At 36.4% G+C, this 25,067-nt stretch overlaps 1 long non-coding RNA gene across 3 annotated transcripts in view; it reads left to right on the forward strand.

Moving 5' to 3' along the window:
* Positions 1-25,067, forward strand: part of LOC145531162 (uncharacterized) — a 112,148-nt gene that overhangs the window by 13,748 nt on the left and 73,333 nt on the right. For 2 of the 3 annotated variants that reach the window (XR_014072243.1, XR_014072245.1), the window contains one exon: positions 16,643-16,708. The exons of the other annotated variant lie outside the window; for it this stretch is intronic. This is a non-coding gene — a long non-coding RNA (uncharacterized LOC145531162). The remainder of the gene's footprint in view (positions 1-16,642; positions 16,709-25,067) is intronic. 3 annotated transcript variants of the gene reach the window in all.

Below are 25,067 nucleotides of genomic sequence, written 5' to 3' on the forward strand. Positions count from 1 at the left end.
TTCCATTGCTTTTGTCTTTTATTGTTTTGGAAAGTTAGTCATAAATCTCATTTTTACTTTTTGAAGGCAATGTCTTTTTTTCTCTGCCTGATAAAAACATTCTTTTTCTTGATAATTTGAGCAGGGCTTAAATTTTTACCAGACACACAGAAAAAAATTCAAGAGAAGTGCAAAATAAAATATCTTTCTAGCCTTAACTACATAGAGGTTGAAGATAGAGGTGAGAAGGGAAGGGATGTGAAAAGTTCAGAATCTCTGATTTAAATCTTTTAACAACAACCTATCTGAGACTTTAGTAATAAGTATTGGAAGGTTTGTTTAATTTTTACCACATTGACTGCACTAAGTATATCAAGATATCTTTTGGTTCAGACTGGGATGAAGTCTATAAACTTGAAACAGAATAGCATCTGTTGCATGGTAGAACAGGAATTATTCTGGGCCAGATATACCTGAATCCTCTCGCTCCATCCTTCCCTCTCTTTTCTGTCCTTTTCTCTAAATAAAATATTTATTCTATATCTACTGTTTCTTACAATAAGGAACCAAGGTGAAAGAATTCCTGAGTTCAGGGAGCTTGTAACTTAGCTGGAGAAGCCTAGATATTTAACAACTATTTTCTAAAATAGTCATACAAATTTTAAGTGTGATAACTGCTTCAGAGACAGATTTACCTTAATGGAGAGGGGATGTTTTAGATAATATTTTATGCCTTTTTTTCCTAACTGTTACTTCCATGTATTAAAGGGAATGATTCAGCCTTTTATTTTCTTATTGCAATAAAAGAGAGATTTAGTTGCTAATGGGCCAAGATTTCTATGAAGAAAATAATACTTGTAATGCAGTCTACTTTGGACTATTTTTAGACTAACTTTAGGACTCTTTCAAATATATTCTTTAAACAAAATTAGCTGCACTTTTCCTAAAAATTTCCTTTACACTATTCTAGGAAATAGATTTAAACTTATTTCAGTGCCATATATTTAAAAATTTCAAATGTTAACTATGAGTTGTTTTATTCATGAAGATGGTGGGCTCAGAGGATTAAGTGAAATACACTATTGCCTTAGATTTCTTATTTTTTTATTTGAAATTTTTTCTTTAAATTTTAACACAACTGAAAATATTTTCTTCAAATAGCTTGTTGTAAAACAAAATTAAACAATGCAGTAGTAGGTAAAATTAGAAAACTTTCCCCCTTCAAACAATCCAAATTCCCCATAATGGTAGATTTTCTTGATTTTTTTTTTTCTGCAGACATACATAACGTAACTATACATTTTTTAAACAGCATTGTGATCATATGACATATATTATTCAGTAATTTTGCGTATTTTCCTTAATAATGTATACTAAGTATCTTTCTATGTTATACAAATTCTGTTACAGTCTAAAGCTATGTAATTATCTACTACACTAATGTTCTGTAATTTGACAGTCAGATCCCTGGGTACTATTGGATAGCTGTGTTATATCTAGCTTTCTGCTCTTATAATTCTCCACTGAAATCTTTCTGAATCTATATTCCTTTTTCTATAATTATTTCTGCATGTCACTTATTAGAAGTTAAAAACTTGAATTTTCAATAGGTATTTTGATAGGTGTTTCTAGTTTGTCCTCCAAATCGGTTCCAGTTTACACTCCTGTATATAAATTTTTATGCACTCTTGCCCTTCCCTTGGAGAAGGAAATGGCAACCCACTCCAGTGTTCTTGCCTAGAGAATCCTGTGGACAGAGGAGGCTAGTGGGCTGCTGTCCATAGGGTCACATAGAGTTGGACACGACTGAAGCAAATTAGCATGCATGCATGCGTTGGAGAAGGAAATGGCAACCCATTCCAGTATTCTTGCCTGGAGGATCCCAGGGATGGAGGAGCCTGGTGCGTTGCCATCTATGGGGTTGCACAGAGTCAGACACGAATGAAACAACTTAGTAGCAGCAGCCTCCCTTCCCTGCCTTCTGACCAGTGCCGCATATTATTAACATTTGCTAATCTCATAGGAGATTATTACATTATAGTTGCTTTATTTTTGCATTTATATGTTTATAAGTGATAAAATCTTTTTTAATGTTTATAATTCATTTGTATATATGAACCCATTCATTCATTAAAGAAAGAAGGGAAAATCACTAGACCATTCAGGTATGACTTAAATCTAATCCCTTACAATTATACAGTGGAAGTGACAAATAGATTCAAGGGATTAGATCTGATAGACAGAGTGCCTGAAGAACTATGGAAGGAGGTTTGTGACACTGTACAGGAGGCTGCGATCAAGACCATCCCCCCAAAAGAGAATGTGAAAAGGCAAAATGGTTGTCTGAGGAGGCTTACAAATAGCTGAGGAAAGAAGAGAAGCAAAAGGCAAAGGAGAAAAGGAAAGATATACCCATTTGAATGTAGAGTTCCAAAGAATGACGTGGAAATATAAGAAAGCCTTCCTCAGTGTTGAGTGCAAAGAAATAGAGGAAAACAATAGAAAGGGAAAGATTAGAGACCTCTTCAAGAAAATTAGTGATACCAAGGGAACATTTCATGCAAAGATGGGCAACAATAAAAGACAGAAATGTTATGGACCTAACAGAAGCAGAAGATTTTAAGAAGAGGTGGCAAGAATACACAGAAGAACTCTTCAAAAAAGATCTTCATGACCCAGATAACCACGATGGTATGCTCACTCACTTAGAGCCAGATATCCTGGAATGTGAAGTCAAGTGGGCCTTAGGAAGCATCACAAGGAACAAAGCTAGTGGAGGTGATGGAATTCCGGTTGAGCTATTTCATATCAATATGCCAGCAAATTTGTAAAACTCAACAGTGGCAACAGACTGGAAAAAATTAGTTTTCATTCCAATACGAAAGAAAGGCAATGCAAAAGAATGTTCAAAGTACCACACAATTGCACTCATCTCACATGCTAGTAAAGTAATGCTCAAAATTCTCCAAGCCAGGCTTCAACAGTACATGAACTTTGAACTTCCAGATGTTCAAGTTGGATTTAGAAAAAACAGAAAAACGAGAGAACAAACTGCCAACACCCACTGAATCATGGAAAAAGCGAGAGAATTCCAGAAAAACATCTACTTCTGCTTTATTGACTACGCCAAAGCCTTTGACTGTGTGGATCACAACAAACTGTGGAAAATTCTTCAAGAAATGGGAATACCAGACCACCTTACCTGTCTCCTAAGAAATCTATATGCAGGTCAAGAAGCAACAGTTAGAACTGAACATGGAACAACGGACTGGTTCCAAATCAGAAAGGAATATGTCAAGGTTGTATATTGTCACCCTGCTTATTTAATTTATATTCAGAATACATCATGCGAAATGCCAGGCTGGATGAAGCACAAGCTGGAATCAAGATTTCTGGGGAAAATTTCATTAACCTCAGATATATAGATGATACCACCCTTATGGCAGAAAGCGAAGAAGAACTAAAGAGCCTCTTGATGAAAGTGAAAGAGGAGAGTGAAAAAATTGGCTTAAAACTTAACATTCAGAAAATGAAGATTATGGCATCTGGTTCCATCACTTCATGGCAAATAGATCAGGGAAACAATGGAAACAGTGACAGACTTTATTTTTTTGGCTCCAAAATCACTGCCGATGGTGACTGAAGCCATGAAATTAAAAGACGCTTGCCCCTTGGAAGAAAAGCTCTGACCAACCTAGACAGCATATTGAAAAGCAGAGACATTACATTGCCAGCAAAAGTCCGTCTAGTCAAAGCTATGGTTTTTCCAGTAGTCATGTATGGATGTGAGAGCTGGACCATGAAGAAAGCTGAGTGCCAAAGAATTGATGCTTTTTTTTTCCCCATAAATGGAAGAATTTATTTCAGCATTAAAAAGAAGAAAAGAAATGGGAATATCAGACCACCTTACCTGTCTCCTAAGAAATCTATATGCAGGTCAAGAAGCAACAGTTAGGACTGAACATGGAACAACGGACTGGTTCCAAATCAGAAAGGAATATGTCAAGGTTGTATATTGTCACCCTGCTTATTTAATGATTATGATAAAAAACAGTCTTTGAGAATAAATCAAATTAACTCATGAGAAATTCATGTGTTACACTGATTTTGAACTGTGGTGTTGGAGAAGACTCTTGATAGTCCCTTGGACTGCAAGGAGATCCAACCAGTCCATCTTAAAGGAAATCAGTCCTGAATATTCATTGGAAGGATTGATGCTGAAGCTGAAACTCCAATACTTTGGCCACCTGATGCGAAGAACTGACTCATTTGAAAAGAACCTGATGCTGGGAAAGATTGAAGGCGGGAGGAGAAGGGGACGACAGAGGATGAGATGGTTGGATGGCATCACCAACTCGATGGACGTGAGTTTGAGAAAGCTCCGGGTTTGGTGATGGACAGGGAAGCAATCCATGGGTTTGTATGGAGTTGCACATGACTGAGAAACTGAACTGAACTGAAATTTTCATATGGACATGGATCTTTGCTTGACTGTCGTGTTTCATTAATACGATTAGTGAAACACAGTAACATACTGTGACTGGGTCAGTAACATACTGTTTTACTCATTGAATTTTTATCATAAATATTTATATCTGGTTGGACAAATGTATGGGGTTACCTGGTGGCTGAGATGGTAAAGCATCTGCCTGCAGTGCAGGGGACCTGAGTTTGATCTCTGGGTTGGGAAGAATCCTTGGAGAAGGGGAGGACAACCCACTCTAGTATTCTTGCCTGGGAAATCCCATGAACAGAGGAACCTGGTGGGTTTCAGTCTATGTGGTTGCAAAGAGTTGGATAAATGTATACTTATTATTCATTTTTGATAATATCTTGCCCCTTTTTATTGACTACTTTCCCACATGGATTTAAGAATAAACTTAGTTCCTTTTTCTCTAAAATTAGGATTTCGATTAAAACTTTTATGTATTGGTTTGAGGGGAATTGGTATCTTTCCATCAATGAGATTTCCTATCTAGAAATAAGATTCATTTCTGTTTTAATGAGGACTTCTATGTCCAATGGTACAGTTTTTAATTTTCTCAAATAGGTTTACACGTTCCCAGTTAAATTTATTCCAAGATAATCTGTAACTTTTGTTGGTATTATTATGCAATCGTTGTTAGAGTTACATTGTCACTTAAAGCTCTCAAACTATTGATTTTAATACATTGAATCAGTTTAATTGATTCTCACTTTATTTATTTCTGACTTTCTAAGTAACTATCTTCTTTGTGTGCATGCCTGCTAAATTGCTTCAGTTGTATCTGTCTCTTTGCGACCCTATGGACTGTAACTGGCCAGACTCCTCTGTCCATGGAATTCTCCAGGAAAGGATACTGGAGTGAGTTTGCAAGGTCTCTTCCAGGGGGCAGGTTCAATCCCTGACCCAGGGATCAAACCTAGTCTCCTGCATTGGCAGGTGGGTTCTTTACCACTAGCGCCACCTGGGAAGCCAAGCTATCTTCCTTAAATAATGATAATTCATTTCTGTTGTGGAGTGAAAATAGTGATAGAGTTCCCTGCAAATTGTGGAAGCATTTTCCTTTTCATTTGTAGTGTATGGAGCAGGTCTGTGTGGGGATTCTTCTCCATTTCTTGTTTGGCTCTGAGACCCATAACCTGCTGCAACTTTGTCCAAAATAGAGTCCTCACAGATTGCCGCCTTAGTTCATTAGACAGGCAGGTTATTTTGGTGAACCCCCAGAGTACTCTAAAAGCATTCTCTGTTCCTAAATTATTCCACTTAGCCTGTGGCTTACTCCTAGGCCTGCTCTTGTTTTCAGCCTCTGCTGTCTCTGAGGATGGGTTTTTTTCCCCAGCACTGATTCAGAAAATTGGTGTACCTTCTTCTCTGGATACTACATTCTTTTTCTTTTGAATTTTTGATTTCTTTTTCCCTTTTCATTCCCCTTTTATCTCAGTGCTTTACTTTTATTATTCTTATATAATAAGATTGCCGGGAGAAATATCAGTAACCTGAGATATGCAGATGACACCACCCTTATGGCAGAAAGTGAAGAAGAACTAAAGAGCCTCTTGATGAAAGTGTAAGAGGAGAGGGAAAAAGTTGGCTTAAAGCTCAACATTCAGAAAACTAAGATCATGGCATCTGGTCCCATCACTTCATGGCAAATAGATGGGGAAACAGTGGAAACAGTAGCTGACTTTATTTTTCTGGGCTCCAAAATCACTGCAGATGGTGATTGCAGCCATGAAATTAAAAGGTGCTTACTCCTTGGAAGGAAAGTTATGCCCAACCTAGACAGCATATTAAAAAGCAGAGACATTACTTTGCCAACAAAGGTCCATCTAGTCAAGGCTATGGTTTTTCCAGTGGTCATGTATGGATGTGAGAGTTGGACTATAAAGAAAGCTGAGAACCGAAGAATTGATGCTTTTGAACTGTGGTGTTGGAGAAGACTCTTGAGAGTCCCTTGGACTGCAAGGAGATCCAACCAGTCCATCCTCAAGGAGATCAGTCCTGAATATCCATTGGAAGGACTGATGCTGAAGCTGAAACTCCAATACTTTGGCCACCTGGTGGGAAGAGCTGACTCATTTGAAGAGACCCTGATGCTGGGAAAGATTGAGAGCAGGAGAAGAAGGGGACAACAGAGGATGAGATGGTTGGATGGCATCACCGACTCAATGGACATGGGTTTGGGTAGACTCCGGCAGTTGGTGAAGGACAGGGAGGCCTGGCGTGCTGCGGTTTGCTGCTGCTGCTGCTGCTAAGTCGCTTCAGTCGTGTCTGACTCTGTGCGACCCCATAGACGGCAGCCCACCAGGCTCCACCGTCCCCGGGATTCTCCAGGCAAGAATACTGGAGTGGGTTGCCATTGCCTTCTCCGGTGCTGCGGTTTATGGGGTTGCAAAGAGTCAGATACGACTGAGAGACTGAACTGAATTGAACTGATACACAATTATGTACATAATCTATATGTGAATTGTGAAACAAAATAATGAAATGGCCATTGATGAATACTCCCTTCTACTTTCAGAGCTATACCCAAGCCATTCCAAATACCACTGAATCTCCCACTATGTTTCTTTCCTATCTTTTCTGCCTTCCTCTGAGAAATAAATTTTGTCTTAGCCATTTCCTTTCCTAAAAAGATTATCAATATGATGTATACCAAAACAGTACATGTTTTAGTTTTAAACTGTCTAAAACATTTGACCATCGGTTGGCATAATTTAGGGTTTGCTCAAGAAGCAGAACCCATATAAGTGATATAAAGTCAGGTATTTGTCATAGGAATTAGAATTTATGCAATTATGGAACCAAATAGACACTGTGAGTAGGTCTTTTTTTGTCCCACTCATTTTGAACTCAAGTAAATCTATGAAAGTGGATCTGTGAAAGTGTTAGTATTAGTTGCTCAGTCATGACTAACTCTTTGCGGCCCCATGGACTGTAGCCCGCCAGGCTCCTCTGTCCATAGGATTCTCCACGCAAGAATACTGGAGTGGATATTCATTCCCTTTTCCCGGGGATCTTCCCATCCTAGGGATTGAACCCTGGTCTCCCACATTGCAGGGAGAGTCTTTACCATCTGAACCACTAGAGAAAACCTGGGTCTGTAAGTGAAGCTATACATGATGTGGGAGGGACCAAGGACAAACGAGAAACGTCCTTGCCTTCCATGGCCTCCAGTCTTGATGAGACAGATGACCTGTAGGATAAGATGACTCTCCTGATCCTGGAGCTGAACCACAGCCAGAATCAGAGAAGGGAGGGATTTGGGGGTGGGGGTGGAGCTGCAGGCCCAGCTGCTGTCCTTTGCCAAGATCAATAACAATGCTTGTGAACTGCAACTGCACATGAATGATACTGCTGTTCTGGGAGTTCTGTGCGACCCCATAGACAGCAGCCTACCAGGCTCCTCTGTCTCTCGGATTCTCCAGGCAAGAATACTGGAGTGGGTTGCCATTTCCTTCTCCAATGCATGCATGCATGTTACGTTGCTTCAATTGTGTCTGACTCTGTATGAACCCATGGACAGCAGCTCACCAGACTCCTCTGTTCACGGAATTCTCTAGGCAAGAATACTGGATTGGGTTACCATTTCCTTCTCCAATTTATGCTCCTATCCATGCCATATAGAGCTTAAATTGAACCACATGGTTGTCAACACTTGGCTTTATCATTCAGTTCAGTTCAGTTGCTCATTCATGTCCAACTCTTTGCAACCCCATGGACTGCAGCACGCCAAGCCTCACTGTCCATCACCATCACTCCTGGAGTTTACTCAAACTCATGTCCATTGAGTCAGTGATGCCATACAACCATCTCATCCTCTGTCATCCCCTTCTCCTCTCGCCTTCAATATTTCCCAGCATCAGGGTCTTTTCCAATGAGTCAGCTCTTTGCATCAGGTGGCCGAAGTATTGGAGTTTCAGCTTCAACATCAGTCCTTCCAGTGAACATTCGGGACTGATTTCCTTTAGGATGGCCTGGTTGGATCTCCTTGCAGTCCAAGGGACTCTCAAGAGTCTTCTCCAACACCACAGTTCAAAAGCATCAATTTTTTGGCAGTCAGCTTTCTTTATAGTCCAATTCTCACTTCCATATGTGACTACTGGATAAGCCATAGCCTTTACTAGACAGAACTTTGTTGGCAAAGTAATGTCTTTGCTTTTCAATATGCTGTCTAGGTTGGTCATAACTTTTCTTCCAAGGAGTAAGCGTCTTTTTATTTCATGGCTGCAGTCACCATCTGCAGTGATTTTGGAGCCCCCAAAAATAAAGCCTGCCACTGTTTCCACGGTTTCTCCATCTATTTGTCATGAAATTATGGGACCAGAGGCCATGATCTTAGTTTTCTGAATGTTGAGCTTTAAGCCAGTTTTTTCACTCTCCTCTTTCACTTTCATTAAGAGGCTCTTTACTTCTTCTTCACTTTCTACCATAAGAGTGGTGTCATCTGCCTATCTGAGGTTATTGATATTTCTCCCAGCAATCTTGATTCCAACTGTGCTTTCTCCAGCCCAGCATTTCTCATGATGTACTCTGCATATAAGTTAAATAAGCATAGTGACAATATACAGCCTTGACGTACTCCTTTCCTGATTTAGAACCAGTCTGTTGTTCCATGTCCAGTTCTAACTGTTGCTTCCTAAGCTGCATACAGATTTCTCAAGAGGCAGGTCAGATAGTCTGGTATTCCCATCTCTTTCAGAATTTTCCACAGTTTATTGTGATCTACACAGTCAAAGGCTTTGGCATAGTCAATAAAGCAGAACTAGATGTTCTTCTGGAACTCTCTTGCTTTTTCGATGATCCAACGGATGTTGACAATTTGATCTCTGGTTCCTCTGCCTTTTTTAAAACCAGCTTGAACATCTGGAATTTCACAGTTCACATATTGCTGAAGTCTGGCTTGGAGAATTTTGAGCATTACTTTGCTAGCGTGTGAGATGATAAAGTATGGCTTTATCATACTAGTTAACATTTTCTACTGTGATAACACTAGTTATGTTTCTTTGTGATATTTACTTACATTTTCCTTATTGTTAATGAGATTGAGTTTTTGCATTGTTTTTCAGCTAATATTTTACAGTTTTTAGTACTAATATGTGTTGCAAATATTTCTATGACTTATCTTTACCTTTATCTTACCTTTATAATATTTTAGTGACATTTATTTTAACTATAATATGAATCATTTTGTCAATCTTTTATGATTAATACCTTTTGCATCTTGTTTAAAAACAGCAAACCTACTCTGAAGTGTTTAATATAGCTTCCTATATTCTGTTATTTTTGAGATTAGGTCTTTAATTAAGCTCAAATTGATTTGTTTGTGATAAGGATCCTATTTTTCACTATTTTTTCGTGTTTATAACTATTAGCTGAATATTATTTATTGACGAGTTCATAGTTTCAATATTTTGCATGGCCATCTCTATTATACATCAAATTTCAATATTTGTTGGTTCTATTTCTGAGCAATCTGTTTTATTTTACCAGTCAATTGACCTAATACCATTTTATTATTATAGTTGTATAATAGATCATGCTATTAATCAGGGCAAATACCTTTGCATTATTCCTTTTCTTCAAGAGTTTGTTGGTTATTTTTATTCTTTTTTTATATGAATATTAGAAAGAAAGTCTAGTTTTCATTTCCATATTTGAGGAACTTAAAAAAAGACTCCTCTCTGTCCTACAACAGGTAAAAAACAGAACAGACTGAAAAATCAACTATTCTAAGATTCATAAGAGAGATGAATAAATGGCTGGAGAAAAATATATCATGCAAACACAGCCAAAAGAGATCAAGACTAGCTATATTAATTTCATGCAGAGCAAAATATAAAGTGAGGAAATGGATAAAGAGGACATTGCTCATTGATTACTTGTTGATAAAGAAGTCAATCTTTGTAGAGGAAGTAACAATCCTTAACATATATGTTCCTAACAACAGAGTGTCAACTTGCATGAGGGAAAAAGTGCCTTTATCAGAAATAGATCCAGTAGGTAGAAAAATAAGTAGGGACATAGTTGAATTCAATAACCCATCAATCAACTAGGTGTAATTGATATCTATAGACCTTTTCATCAAACAATAGCATATTATACATTCTTAGCAAGCACACATGGAACACTTACTGAGACAGACCACATTTTGGGCTATAAAACACACCTTAACAAATTTTAAGTAATAGAAATCATATAGTATCTTCTCTCAGTCCACAATGGAATTAAATTAGAAGTCATAATAATAGAAAGATGACTGGAAAATTCCAAAATATATAGATATTCAAACAATACACTTCTAAATAACACATGGATCAGAGAAGAAATCTCAAGAGAAATTAAAAATATTTTGAACTAAATGAAATTAAAAACACAGCTTATCAAAATGTAGGAAATGTAGCAAAAGCAGTGCTTTGAAGGAAATTTATAGCACTGAATGAATAGATAAGAAGAAAGATGGAAAATAAAAAATCTAAGTTTTTACCATAAGAAACTAGAAAAAGAAGGGCAAATTAAATTTAAAGACTGCAAATAAAAGAGATAAGAATTATACAGAAATCAATGAAATTGTAAACAAGAAGTCAACAGTAGCAAGAAATGAAACCAAAAGCTGATTCTTCGAAAATAAACAAAATCAGTAAGTCTTTAGCCAGGCTAATTGATGAAAAAATAAAAGTGAGAAGACATAGATTGCTAATTGTGGAAACCAGTAAAGAGACATTACTACGTACCCAAAGGACATTAAAAGAATAATAAAGGAATACCATGAACAGTTCTATGCCCATACATTTTATAACCTATATGAAATGAGCCAATTTATTGAAAGATACAGTCTGCTAAAACTCAGAGAAAGAAGAAATAGACAATCTGCACAGTTGTCTATCTATTAAATAAACTGAGTCAAAATTTAATAATTTTCCAAAACTGGAAGCAACAAGCCCAGATGGGTTCACCGGTAAAGCCTGTCAAACATCTAAGAAAGAAATTATGCCAGTTCTCTACTATCTCTTTCAGAGTATGCAAATGGAGGAAATACTTCCTAATCCATTCTATAAAGCCAAAATTACTGTTACACCAAAACCAGACAATGACATTACAAGAAGAGAAAAATACAAACCAGTATCTCTCAAGAACATAGATGCAAAAAATTTCAAACTTGACATCTTTCACAAAATTAACTCCAAATGGATCATAGACCTAAATGTAAAGCACAAAACTATAGAACTCCTATAAAATAACATTGAAGAAAACCTAGCTGACCATGGGTATGATGATGACTTTTTAGATGCAACACCAAAGGCATGATCCATGAAATAAATGTGTTAAGCTGGATTTAATTAAATTAAAAATTTCTGTTCTGCAAAAGACAATGTTAAGAGAATCAGAAAACAGGCCACAGACTAGGAGAAAATAGTTGCAAAAGACATATTTGATGAATACCTGTAATGCAAAATATACAAAAACTTTGTAAAACTTAACAATAAGGAAACAAATGACCACGTTAAACCATAGGCCAAAGAACTTGACACCTGAACAAAAAGATATACAGATGCAAACATTCATGTGAAAGATGCTTTACATCACATATCATCAGGGAAATGCACATTAAACAACCATGAGATGCCACTGTACACTTATTAAGATGGCACAAAACCAGAACACTGATGACACCAAATACTTGTGAGGGTGTGGATAACAGGAATCTAATTGATTACTAGGGAGAATGCAAAATGGTGCAGTTACTTTACAAAATAGTTTGGCAGTTTCTTACAAAGCTAAACATATGATGCAGCAGTCTTGCTCATTGATATTTACCTAAAGGAGTTAAAAACTTTGGTCTGTACAGAAACCAGCATGTGATTATGTATAGCAGCTTCATTCATAATTAACAAAACTTGGAAGCAGCCAAGATGTACTTAGGTAGGTGAATGTATAAGTAAACTGGTACAACCAGACAATGGAATATTATTTAGTGCTAAAAAGAAACAAGATATCAAGCTATGTATAGAAATAGAGGAAATTTAAATGCATATTACTAAGTGAAAGCAGTCAATCTGAAAAGGCAACATACTCTGTATGATTCCAATTAAATGACACTCTAAAAAGAACAAAATGGTGAGGATAGTAAGAAGATCAGTCATTTCAAGGGGTTAGAGTGGTGGCAAGGGATGACAAGGCAAAGAACGAGAACTTTTAAGGCAGTGGAAATTTTCTGTATGATAAATAATGATGTATACATGTCATTATACATTTATCCAAACCTTCAGAATGTACAAAACCAAGAGTGAACCCTAAGGTAAACTGTGGACTTTGGGTGATAATGATATGCTAATGTATTTTCATCAGTTGTAACCAGTCTGGTGGAGGATGTTGATAATGGAGGAGGCTATACATGTACTCGGCAGGAGGTCTATGGAAAATTTCTCTACCTTGCCCTCCATCTTACTGTGAGCCTAAAACTGTTCTTTTTTTTTTTTTTTTTTAAAGCACTTAGATAATCCACTTTGATTGGTACAGTGGATCTGAGACCATTTTAGTCCTGTCCAAGGCCCTTCCCTAAATCCATGAATTTTAGATTATTTTCTGTCTTGCTACTAGCCAGAATTCCCAGTGGTGATTTTTGCATTTGCCCTCAGGGCATCTCTGCCTCCTGAGGATTCTGTTTTGGCCTTCGTTTTGAATTTCAGCAAACTTTAAAAATATATATGTATTTTAGTCACTTAGAGATTTTCCTCAGATTTTGAGCAGCATATGATAAAAATAATATTTTACTGAAGCCTTTTTTTCACTAGTGACAGTATTAGTGTACCTAACATACAGTGCTTCCAGAAGTGCAAGTCTTCCAGTTTTCTTATGCTGCAAACTTAAGAACTCTGAGCTAAAAATGTCATAATTTAAGTTGACTAATGACTCCTGAAATGGCATTTTTTATTTGTGAATTAGGGTCAGTGAAAGTGACCACACACCTTAGCTTCTGCCATTAAAATTAACTGACCTGGACTCATATCCTCTTGCTCTACTGTACATTATCACCAAAGTTGGAAAGAACTGTGTACCTAGATAGCTGAGAACTCTCAAACTTCTTTCTCTCTTGTTTAAAAACTATAAACCAGAGATTATTTGCTCTCCAGATAGGGATATATTAATCAATAAGAGTGAAAAACCATGCCGAAATGAGAGGAGCAGTCAAGAAAATCTCAATATTAGTAGTTTGAAAGTTACTCAATCATGTCAGTATATAGTCCATGCATATTTCCAACCCAGGGATCGAACCCAGGTCTCCCACATTGCAGGCAGATTGTTCACCAGCTGAGCCACCAGGGAAGCCCAACTGTACTGGAATGGGTAGCCTATCCCTTCGTCAGCAGATCTTCCCGACCTGGGAATCGAACTGAGGTCTCCTGCACTGAGGCGGATTCTTTATCAGCTGAGCTACCAGGGAATAACTTTAGAAAAACAGTCCAGAAGTAGATACGTCTGTATGGTATTTCCAAAACTAAGAAGTCTCTGAAATAAAGACACAAAACCAGAAGATTATTTTGTTGACCTCTTATTCAATGTCAGGTTTCCTTATGACTCTAGGGTACTTCAAATTAATTTTAAAATTATGAATTGGAAGTCTGACACTTAAATTCTTAGCCAGACCTTACTATCAATATTTGTGCTTTCCATGATCATGCAAGTAGCAGTTCACTAACATTTTGGCATACTATAATTTGGATGTAGTTTGGCTTTTAGCTTTGAGATGTAGCTTTATAAGGCTGAAACACGTTTCAAACAGTGTCCTCACCAGAGAGACTGGGTAGAAGGATGTTAAAGAGTACAGGGTTTGGAGCCAGACACCCCTGACTTCACCTCCCAATATACAATCTGAGGAAAGTTCTTCTAGACCCTGTGAGCCTCAGACAGCTCAGCTTCCAAAATGGATATTACAGGTCCTTCTTTGCAAGGGCTGTGTGAAAATGAAGTGAAATAGTATGTATTTTACACTTGACAAATAATAGGCATTCATTAATAGTAGCATATATTCTCCACTATAATTAGTAGTATGTACTTCCTAGTCTTGTATAATTCAGGATAAATCTACATTTTCTTAAAGAGAATTAGCTAATAAAAGGAGAATGATAATTATTATTTCATCTTAAGCAATATCTACCTTTTACTCAGGGAATGAAGAGAAGAAGGTAAAAGAGAATGAGCCCGGGGATCTCATTTACTAGGATAGTCATCAATATGAACCAAATTTATTGCTTAGCTTTCTTCCTCATTTATTATTGGCATAGACTTCAAGTAAATAATTTAATCATCATATAGAATGTATGAAGTTATATATGAACTGCTTTCCCTGTAGCTGAAGTTTGAATCTAAATATTATTAGCAAAGTAACTCAAGTGGAGCCAATCTATTTTAGACCACTTATGGTGAAGGTTGCTGCCAAACTAATCTTTCCTAAACAGTGAATTTATCAAGTCACTCTCTTTGAATTTATCAGCTCTCATCTGTCTTATGTCCTGATTCATCAAATCTAAACTTTCTGCCAAGCTTGAAAGCTTGAATCTCTACACTGGCCCTGCACTTTCAAGCCAAATATTCTTAGTTCTTCCCTTACACTGCTCTCTGCTTTAGGGTGACCTACTCCCTGCCCACAAACAGATTCTTACCAGGCTTTCCTCCCTTCTCATTTCTCATATTGTTCTCTTTGCCTGATGCAACATTCACCAAGACTTCTATCTACTTAGATCCAGCCCAGGATTCATATGTCCATTCAGTGCTTTTCCACCAAGAGCATTCTAGTGTCTAACAATCCCCAAACTCTTGCAGAAACTTTTACATGGCTTAATTTAGCTCATAACTGAATGTTGAATTTTGTTTACAATATTATTTCGTGTGAAATAAAGTGGTCTATCCAATTAGAATATGGAGTCCTTGAAAACTGATTGTCTTACAGTTCTGCATCTCTTACAATCCTAAGTATAGAATTGAACATCAAGCTTTCATACATGTTCATTGATTAGCTATTTAATTGTAACTAGCATTTTTATATTTGCCCACATTTTGACTTTACCCATGAATAATATCTAACTTACTCAGTTAATTATGCTACAAGCAAATTAAGATCCTGATTGCAATTTGTGGTTTTTGAAATATTTTTTTAATCTTGGTGTTCAAAGCATGAAATCTGAGGGTGCCAAAGAAAATGCAAATTATATTTTGTTAGACAAAAGTATATTTATAGTATCTTAATTAATCTGAATTATTTAAGAAAAAGAATATATTCCCACTGAGTAAAAGTTCTCTGAGGGATAGGCGTCCCAATTTATCAGGCACAATCAGCTGATTAATCCTTTATGTCTGATGACTTTTAAGCACTGCTGTAGTTAACATCTATCTTGAGAATTTTATAGCAGTGAGAGAAAATAAACCAGTTTCTTTTACTTATTTATAATACTATAAGATAAATTTTTAGTATTTTTATGTCATCATGGCTTACCTTCATTTTCTAAGTCAAAATAGTAACTTAATGTCTTCAAAATATTTGTTTTACACTTTTTTTTTTACCATTGGCATTAACTATACTAGCATTATGTACTTTCGAATAGCAAAACTTGTTACAGTATTTTGCTAGAGTTGTACGGTATACTTTAACTTTCAGTAGGATATTACATTACACAAAGCAGGCTTCATGTAATTGTATTAGGTGGCATTAGCAAAGTTGTCTTGCTAGCCCAGATTTTGTTTTCGGATTCAGAGGGAAAATGCACTCCACTGACTTAATTATCATCTTTTTAAAATATGACTCTCTCATTGTGCTCATGCTGTGAAATTTTAATGGTTTAGTGACGATCTGGGCAAACAGGATACAGAGTGAAACAAGTATTATTTTGAAGGCTTGAGCAGTGAAATATATAGTGACCAGCAGGTGTCGCTGTTACACAATGTAGTTGAGATTCTGGAGGCTTTTCTAACATTGACCCTATTTTACATCTAACTAAATTGTTTTCAATTTTTTATATTTAAATTTCCTTTCGTCTTCCATACCACTTGAAGAAAGCCTTACTCCTTACATCTTTAATCTTGGCCCTAATTTTTATTTTCCTTAATATGTTCTATCCAAAATTCATCTTTACTGCCCAACTTCTGCCTTCCTCTAAGTTTATCTTGTACCGTTTTTTTTAGAATAAGAATTGGATTAAGATCTTTAGAAGCCCTCAGCACTGAAAAGATTGTGCATCGCATCTTCAAGTATGTAATTAAATCAAAATACAGTACATTGTAAAGTAATGGTAAGGAAGCTTGAGTAAATTGCTCTTTAAAAAAAAATAACTGAAAGTTCAATAATAACTACAGCAATATGGCTATGTTTCCTTAATATATCAAATACATTTGTTTCTTAAACTTTTAGGTCTATGTTGAGGGATTTCTAAATTAGGTCTGTGTTATATATAATCTTATCGTTGTGTGAAAGAAAAGGCCAAGATGAAAACTAAAATTGGGCAAAGGCCTCAGCAAGGAATTTTCATGGACCAGACAAACTGGAGTGGATAAGGGGGGACCAGGGCGAGCCATCTAAAAGCAGAGGAGGAGTACACACACACCTAGACACTGCCAAAGGAGTGTAGTTTGTGCGTTCTTTCAGATGAAAATCTAACATTTATCCCTTATTTATTACGTTCTAAACTTTGATAGTTCAGTTGATAAAAGAATCCGTCTGCAATCCAGGAGACCTGGTTCGATTCCTGGGTGGGGAAGATCCCCTGGAGAAGTGATAGGCTACCCACTCCAGTATTCTTGGGCTTCCCTTGTGGCTCAGCTGGTAAAGAATCTGCCTGCAATGTAGGAGACCCGGGTTAGATCCCTGGGTTGGGAAGATCGGCTGGAGAATGGAAAGGCTACCCGCTCCAGTATTCTGGCCTGGAGAATTCCATGGATTGTATAGTCCATGAGGTTGCAAAGAGTTGGACATGGCTGAGAGACTTTCACTTTCAAACTTTGTATGTAGTCCCTCATTTTTTTCTTACTATAGCCCGAATCAGTGGCTGTGATGAACCTCATACTGAAATGAATAAACTGAAGCTTAGAGACAAGCTTTGAAAATTTCTGCAATGAGGTTCACTAGCATTCTTAACTCCTATGCTACATTTTTAGAAGGCAGTTTGATATGGCTTTCCTTTGACTCAGGTGGTAAAGAATCTGCCCACAATACAGGAGACCAGGGTTTGTTTCCTGGGTCGGGAAGATCCCCTGGAGAGAGGAATAGCAACCCACTCCAGTGTTCTTGCCTGGAGAAATCCATGGAACAGAGTATCCTGATGGGCTACAGTCCATGGGGTCACTCACACGGAGTCAGATGCGACTGACACTTGACACTATATATATATATTTTTTTTTTTAACTTAAAATTTTGCATACTCTTTGGCTAAGGTTTAAAGACATAAAAGTGGATAAGTGCAAAATATATCTACAAGGGTGTTTTTTTGTTTGTTTGTTTTCGGGACTTTTATAACATTGAAAGTATTAATGCTACAGAATCAGTTTTCCACAAAAGTTTGTATCCAATGAGGCTTCTTGGGCATCTCTGGAGTGATAGGAAGCTGATCTGACGGGGATCAAATTATCAAGAAGGAAGAGAGAGGAAGCACAGTTACTGTCCTGTGGCTGGCAGACCTGGTCCAGACGCCCTCACAACTCTAGCAGACATTACCGCTGTCGAGATTAGCAAACTCTAGCATTTTCTTTCCACATTTAATTCAAAGTTCCAGTTAGTAAGGCCCAGGAGAGGGCCTCTAACTGACCAGATTTAGGTCATATACCAACACCTGGCTGTTGAACCAGGAGAGATCATGTATTTCCTTGGGCTTCTGTAGTAAAAGACAGTCTCCTAGAAATTTTCTCCCCTAAGACTTAAAACAAGGTAAAAGAGTTACTTCCAGAAGAGTTACTTCACTCTTCAGAAGTTAGGATGCTATTGGGGAGAGGGAATGAGGCTAGGAAGATTAAAAATAAAGAACAGACAAATGAACATAGGCTACTTTAAAATGGAAATATCCAGCAGTGGAGGATTGATGGATTCATTATATCAATCTAATTCAAATGAAGTTGTGAAAGACTATTTCTTGACACTGAATGATAACCATGATGTACTGATAAATTAAAATTAAATTAAAATAAAAACAATATGTAATGTATTAATCTTTTCTTGTAAAAACATATACAGAGTCATAATATGCATTTCTTTATTTGGAATTAGGAAACACTAATTCACAGTTAGTGGAACTAAGTACATTCCTAAAATTCTCATCAGCTTTTCCTTTTGCTTAGTAGTTGTACTTCCTTTTTTCATGACTTCTTTAACAGGTCTCCTATCACTGATCAGTTCCAGTTAATCTTGGATGAAGAGTGCGGGGGTGTGTGTGTGTGTGTGTGTATCTGTGTGATCTTTTAGAATTATAACTTTTCCCTTCCCTTTGTCATTTGGTTTATGTGTTTCTGTGTCTGCGTAAATAGGTTCAGAGGCTGATTAAAGCCATGTGGACTGAGCCAGGGAATCATTTGAAAATCATTGAATAAAAATGATTATCATCTCATTTGAAATAATTGGAAAATTTGGGTGGTTCCAATTTCTTTCCTTATTTCATAAATGTACATTACTTTCTCTGTGAGGGAGAAGTAATCATACTATTTACTGAACTTTATTGAAGGAGTACTGAGACAATGAATAGGAACATTTTTTAAATGTGCTGTGTTTTAGGAAAATTTTACTATAAAAGCATTAGATAGTAATGATAAATTTCTGCTTGTAAAGATCACTAATTTTCCAGCATCTAATTTATTGCCATTTTTTGAAATATCATTTGATCTTGAAAACCCATCTGAAAAGATCTTGAGACACAATCGGACGATCATGTGGGATCATGCCGATGTTTGTTGAATGGCTCTTCTAAGGCAGTCTGAACTACTAACCACTGTAATGCCTCATCATTTAATTATCACCCCCATCATGCTGACATGTGACTTGTAGTTGTCTAGGTGTCTGATTAGGGTAAAGAATTATTTGTTTGGAGTAAATGTAATTTTGAGCCTTCTTGCTCTCCCTGCTCAGCTGAGAATGATCTGATTCGCACAGACTTCCTTAGTGCACTGTAAGTTGTTCCACAAGTTACAGCTGAGCATGTTTTGAAGTTAGATTATGATATTAATGAGGTCAGGGATATAGACTTTATAGTCTGGTTAGTTTTGTTGTGTTCCTATCCCCAGTGCCTTAATTCCATATAATCATTTGTCAGATGCCTACTCTAGGAGAAGTTGGTTGAAGTTTTCCTGTGGATTAGTAGAGATCAAGTACCTGTAATAGAAAAAGGAATCAAGATGCACATTAAATTTCTTATGTGAAGCTCAAAGCCTTTTGTGAAACAAATTATTCAATAATTTTGAAAAAAAAAATCGCAAGAAAATCCTTTTCTTGCAAAAGTTAATATTGACCAAGAAATGGCAATTTAAACAGTTTAGTTGTTAGAACATATTAGAAACAATTTAAGGATCAAAAATCTAGGAGTTATTGATATCTCATTTGGGCCGTATATTCCTTTGTCTGCCTGGAAGCAAGACAGAGTCAGCCATCCTAGGAATTTTCTCTCTCCTCCTTTATAATTCTGCTTTCATACTTCCCTAATAATACATTGCAGAAAAATAGATTCATGTTTTTGTTTTGAAAAGTTGTGATTAAAATAATGAAGAAGAATAAAATAGATTTTCACTCATTTTTGTATGTATGTTTCCTGTAGTGTTTTCAGTTTATCATTTTTTCAAATTGCATTTTTTAGAAACATGGTAAAATGAAATCACAGAACACATATGTTATATACTTGAAAGTAGTTACTAGTTTAAGCTGGGCACTTAACCAATAATGTGTAACTAGATGTTTCTATTCCAACTGTATTAATTAATATGTATATAAATGTATTAAAATAATGAGTCCAATTTGTACCACCTCGAGTATGAATGAAATATTGGAGCAAAATACATTTTGAACACTTTTTTATTTTATATAATTTGGAACATACTTTGTAGACTATAGCCTGCCAGGCTCCTCTGTCAAAGGAATTCTCCAGGCCAGAATTCTGGAGTGGGTAGCTGTTCCCTTCTCCAGTGGATCTTCCCAACCCAGGGATTGAACCCAGTTTTCCTGCATTGCAGGTAGTTTCTTTATCATCTGAGCCACCAGGGAAGCCCAAGAATACTCGTGGATTGAACCCAGTTCTGCTGCATCGCAGGCAGATTCTTTACTACCTGAGCCACTAGGGAAGTCCAAGAATATTGTTGTGGGTAGCCTATCCCTTCTCCAGGGGATCTTCCCAACCCAGGAATTGAATCGGGGTGACCCAGGAATCGAACTGGGGTCTTCTGCATTGCAGATTCTTTATGAGCTGAGCTACCAGAGAAGCCCACTTTGTAGATAATTTCTGCAATCTTTATTCTTTGCCATCATGTAAAATCCCTTCTTACAGTAATAATAGTTTGTATTTCAATGTGGAAATAGTGAACTAATAGGTATACCTCTTAAATTTCAATATGTAACAGGTAAGGATGATGATTCCAAAAGGACTCCTAATTAAAATAAACAAATATGTGATTCTCGTCCTTTTGCAAACATGGATAAAATAATTTGTAAATGCACAAATGATTTCAAAAGAAGAAAGGGAAGTGCCTCGGTGCCAGAAATCAGGAGGCAACTGATCATCACAGTGCTAAGTGCATTAATTCACCATGCAGTTTATGGAGATTTCAATTCTGGTAGAAACCAATGAGCTGAATTTTAAGATTCATGTGACAAATGAACACAAGGCCTGGGATCTTATGAGCTTTTTGAGCCAAGATCACTACAAAAGCCAAGACCCTTGAAGAGCTATGCTATTGAGAGAAATAATATAATAAGGGGGGAAAAATCTGTATCCAGCAACAAAGGAGCTTTCTCTAAGACCTGAGTGAAAATAAAAGTGAAACACAGCAATAATAGTCTTTTCTGAGAAATCAAAATCCCTAGTTAACCATTTTAAAAGTTTAGAAGTCAAATTTATACCGTATAGCTGACCCTGAAACTCCAAAATGAGAGATTAACATAAAAATCGGCCCCATGCTGGGGATACTCTTGACTATCTTGCAGAAGCCTTTGCAAAATCACCCTGGAATTAGACTACATAATCAAGGTCACACAGAAATCCACACAAAAATGACAAAACACAGGAGATGACTAACAAGAGGAGCAGAATCTCCAGAACTTTGTTTAATAGAACAATCTGAAAAGACTGAAAAAGGAATTATTTGAAATCATGAAAGAAATGGAAACAATAAGAAAAAATATGGTTTTAATAATATAATAAAATTATATAATTATATATAATATTTATATATAAGTAATAAAAATTTATAATAATAGTAATATAATTAAGTAATAATACCAAATTGAACTTTTAGGAAAAAATGCACTCCCTTTTTTATAATAATAACAGATAGGTAAAAGAAACAATTCACCAGAACACTATAACAATCTTGAACTTGTATGCACTGATAATATAGCCTCAAAATGTATGTGTTTATTTCCATTTTTGTGTCAAGTATAATGAAGAATTTTAAGCCCCATTCAGTTAATAAAATATTAAGCCAATGAAATATTAATTAGACTGTAGAAGACTTGAGCATTTCAATTAACCTCCTTAACCCGTGGAATTTTATAGAACCTGTACTCAATATTTAAAAAATATATGTTCTTTTCAAAGAAACATGGAATATACCAAAATTAATTATATTCTCATCCTGAAAAAATGTTAAAAATGCAAGTACATCAATATTATGCAGATAATATTCCCTGACCAGGTAAACAAATAAAAATAATGAGGTGAATAAAAATTAATATCTTTAATACAAAAATATAACCAAAATACTTTATACAGTAGAAAATTATCACAATACATTTCTAAATTATTCATGGACAAAAGTAGAAATCAAAATGTAAATTAGAAAGTATTTAGTATCGGATAACAATGAATACATTATATAACAAAACTTGCCAGATGCTGCTTAAGCACTAAAGGAAATTCTTGAGCTTAAATTCATTTGAAAAGGAATCAGAGTGTTAAATAATGATTGAGGCATTCAACTAAAAAAGTTAGAAAAGTTAGAGAAAATTAAAATAGAAAGCAACCTCATAGGATATAATAAAGATTAGAAAGTTAGTGAAATGAAATAGAAATGAATAATAAAGATCACCAAAAGTCATCTACTGAGTTCTTAGATCTACACAGGTTTGTTTATATGAGTTCTAATGGTTTCTTCTTTTCTCTTTTTGACCTGTCTCAGACATTGTATTAATTGCACATTATTATAAAAGCTATTGTAAGCAAGACAAAGAAAGCATTACAAACCAGTAGAACAAGGCTGGACTATCAATAAATGACACTGTAATGTTTCCATAGCTATACCTATAAAACTTCTCACCGTGTACAAAAATATGTTCCAAGTATATTATATACTACAAATAAAAAATTAAACATTTTTTAAAGAAAAAGCTTTTTTTTTTTTTAAAGAAAAAGCTTTTGTGGTATTGGAGTAGAAAATAATTTTGTAAACAAGACAAGCAGAAACTGTAAAAGAGTAACAAGTAAGCATATTCAAATGCATTCAACATCATTGAAGAAATATAACATTGAAACCACAATGAGATAGCTTTTTCTCCCACTAGAGTGTCTAAAATTAAATAACTGACATGCCAAGTGTATATTGTCACCCTACTTATTTAACTTGTATGTAGAGTACATTATGTGAAATGGCAGGCTAGATGAATCACAAGCTGGAATCAAGATTGCCAGGAGAAATATCAATAACCTCACATATGCAGATAATATCACTCTAGGGGCAGAAAGTGAAGAGGAACTAAAGAGCCTCTTGATGAAGGTGAAAGAGAAGTGTGAAAGAGCTGGCTTAAAACATTCCAAAAACTAAGATCATGACATTAGGTTCCATCACTTCATGGCAAATCAATGGGGAAAAGGTAGAAACAGTGACAGACTTTATTTTCTTGGGCTCCAAAATCATTGCAGGCAGTGACTACAGCCTTGAAATTAAAAGATGAAAGGAGATCAGTCCTGGGTGTTCATTGGAAGGACTGACGTTGAAGCTGAAACTCCAATACTTTGGCCACCTCATGCGAAGAGCTCAGTCATTGGAAAAGACCCTAATGCTGGGAAAGATTGGGGGCAGGAGGCGAAGGGGATGACAGAGGATGAGATGGTTGGATGGCATCACTGATTCGATGGACATGGGTTTGGGTAAACTCCGGGAGTTGGTGATGGACAGGGAGGCCTGGCGTGCTGCGATTCATGGGGTCACAAAGAGTCAGACACGACTGAGCGACTGAACTGAACTGAACTGTTCCTTGAAAGAAAAGCTATGACAAAACTCGACAGCATATAAAGAAGTGGAGATATCACTTTGCTGACAAAGATCCATATAGTCCAAGCTATAAGGATTTTCCAGTAGTCATGTATGGATGTGAGGGCTGGACCATAAAGAAGGCTGAGTGCAGAAAAATGGATGCTTTCAAATTGTGGTGCTGGAGAAGATTCTTGAGGTCCCTTAGACAACAAGTAGATCAAACCAGTCAATTCTAAAGGAAATCAACCCTGAATATTCATTGTTCAGACTGATGCTGAAGCTCAAATACTTTGGCACCTGATGTGAAGAGCTGATTCATTGGAAAAAGACCCTGATGCCGGGAAAGATTAATGGCCAAAGGAGAAGGTACAACAGAGGATGTGATAGTTAGATAGCATCACCAACTCAATGGACTTGAATGTCAGCAAATTCCAGGAGACAGTAAAGGAGAGGGGAACCTGGGGTCCTTTAGCCCATGGGGTCACAGAGAGTCAGATACAACTTAGCAACTGAACAACAACATATCAAGTGCTGACAGTGGTGTGGATTATTTGGGACACTCATACACTGCTGGTGGGAATGTAAATTGAAAAAACTGATTTGTAAAATTTTTTGTTAGTTTCTCCCAATTCTAAGCAAATGCTTATCCTGTGGTCAAAGAAATCCATACATTAAATAATATATGTAGCACTTTTACTCATAGTTCTAGCGTTCCCATCACTAGAAAGAACCCAAAACACCACCAGCATGAGAATGAATGAATTATGGTAAACAATGAACCCACTGCTATTCACAACAGAGAGGAATCTGAAAAACAAAGTGTTGAGCCAAAGAAACCAGATACAGGAATACACATTGTATATTTCTGTTACTAGGACACTAAAAAATAGGCAAAATTGATCTGTCACATTAGGTTTACAGAAAGGATTCACAGGGAGAAGACACAAGGAAGCCAGCTAGGGTGCTGAAAATGTTCTGTATCTTCACTAGGAAGCTGAGATTTATATACACAAGTATCAGTGTATATCAGAACTGTTCTTCAGTTCTGTCCTTTATGAGATTGCATCCAAGAACTGCATTTTGGACTCTTTTATTGACTATGATGGCTACTCCAGTTCTTCTAAGGGCTTCTTGCCCCCAGTAGTTGATATAATAGTTACCTGATTTAAATTCA

Source organism: Giraffa tippelskirchi, chromosome 2 (genome assembly GCF_054371585.1).
Source record: "Giraffa tippelskirchi isolate mGirTip1 chromosome 2, T2T-mGirTip1v1.2.pri, whole genome shotgun sequence".
Classification (NCBI taxonomy): Eukaryota; Metazoa; Chordata; class Mammalia; order Artiodactyla; family Giraffidae; genus Giraffa; species Giraffa tippelskirchi.